The sequence below is a fragment of the Octopus bimaculoides genome, chromosome 3 (genome assembly GCF_001194135.2).
Source record: "Octopus bimaculoides isolate UCB-OBI-ISO-001 chromosome 3, ASM119413v2, whole genome shotgun sequence".
In the NCBI taxonomy this organism is placed as follows: Eukaryota; Metazoa; Mollusca; class Cephalopoda; order Octopoda; family Octopodidae; genus Octopus; species Octopus bimaculoides.
In genome coordinates, this window is record NC_068983.1 from 165795590 (window position 1) to 165797443 (window position 1854).

Consider the following 1854-nt stretch of genomic DNA (forward strand, 5'->3'; position numbering starts at 1 on the left):
TGTATATATATGTGTGTGTGTGTGTGTGTGTGTGTGTGTGTGTGTGTGTGTATGTGTGTGTGTGTGTGTGTGTGTTCCTATATATATATATATTCATAGATACCAATACATATGTACATACACTATACACCCCATACATAATCTATATCTATGAATCAATACGGCATTGTCCAGTGTTCGAACGTTGAATCTGTTGGCAAACCTTCCCCTATTTATATTTCTTATAAACCCTAATGCTGCATCCAGAATCCTTCCGCGGTAATCCGTGATATTTCTTGGAAATATGTTTAGAATAACATAAAGCATTTGAGAGGCAACAGAAGAAAGACGCTCCACGCGAATTCAGTTGTTCATAAAAGAACCAATCGATGCAGCTCCAACATCAAATGTGGTGGTTTATACGAGTTAGTTCGAACTTGCCCCTTTTATCTTCTGCTTCTTTCAATCATTAGACTGTAGCCATACTGGAGCACCGCCTTAAGGCGTTTTTTATCCGAATTAATCGCCCCCAGTATTTTTTAAGCCTTGCATTTATTCTATGGATCTCTTTCGCCGAGCTGCTAAGTTACGAGGACGTAAACACACCAGCATCGGTTGTCAAGCGGTGATGGGGGACAAACACACATACACACACATATATCCAAGAGTTAAGGAATGGAATAGATAAGATCCGGGCTACATATGTTTCATATTGAGCGGAACCTTGAAAGTGGTAAATATCCAAGGGAGATGTAATCCAAGCGCAGAAGACAGTTACCTAAGTTGCCAGGCAGTAGAACTGAACCTGGAACCATGTGGTTGGGAAGCAAGGTTCTTACCACACAGCCACCCCTGTTCCTGTTAATTATTATTTTTAAGTAGAACTTTGTAGCAAAAATGTCACCTGGGCTACATTTAACCAATGAAGAGTCACGTTATGCAACTCTGTCTCAAAAAGGTGGACAGCAAATATAAAGAGATGCAACGGTGTAACTAAGGTGATCTTCTCTAAATGCTAAATAAAACCAATTAGAAAGAATCTTCAACTATCCATCGGCCGTCGTTGTCTTGGAGGATTATGCAGAGCAGCTACAGAGAGGGGTGCGAGGGGGAGGGCAGAGTCAAAAACTTTCACTCTTTTATTGGAGTAAAGAACTTCTATAGTGATTGTGAAATCATTTAGGGCCGACAAGACATTTTGCAGAACTGACCGAAAGCTATCAATAAACGACAAAAAGAACCAAAACCTACCAAATGTATTATCGGTGTAATGTTTCTTAATTAGGAGCGAAGATTCATTTAAATTCCTCATTACATGTTAATTAGTTCCTTCATCAATTACAGCTGTAGGTGTCGTCATTATTTTTGTCCAGTTAAATGAAGTAAATGTAACTCATCAGATTAAGTATTCCGTCTTCATTTTGGGATTGTATATAAATGGTAACTTGAAGAATTTAATTTGCAAACAGATTCCAAAGTTTTGTGTGAAAACGCGAAACCTTGAAATAGGAGACGTTTTCTTGATTATCTTGTTATTGATAATGAAACCGAAGCCGATGTTGATGACGATGTTGATGACGATGACGATGTTGATTATGATGGCGATGACTACAGTAGTGGTTATATCTTTATCATCTTTTACTTGTTTCAATCACTTGACTGCGGCCATGCTGGAGCACCACCCTGAAGGGTTTAGTCTAACAAATCGACTCTAGGACTTATTTTAAGTCTGGTACTTGTTCTAACGGTTTTCTTTCCTCGAACCGTAAATTACGGGAACGTAAACAAACCAACAAGGGATGGGTGGGACAAACACACACACACACACACACACACACACTCATTATATATATAAATATATATATATATATATAT

The 1854-nt window shown here is 38.5% G+C and overlaps 1 protein-coding gene across 1 annotated transcript in view; it reads right to left on the minus strand.

Annotated features, from left to right (window-relative positions):
- Positions 1-1854, minus strand: part of LOC106867338 (myosin light chain kinase, smooth muscle) — a 96098-nt gene that overhangs the window by 35533 nt on the left and 58711 nt on the right. The gene's annotated exons all lie outside the window — the stretch shown is intronic.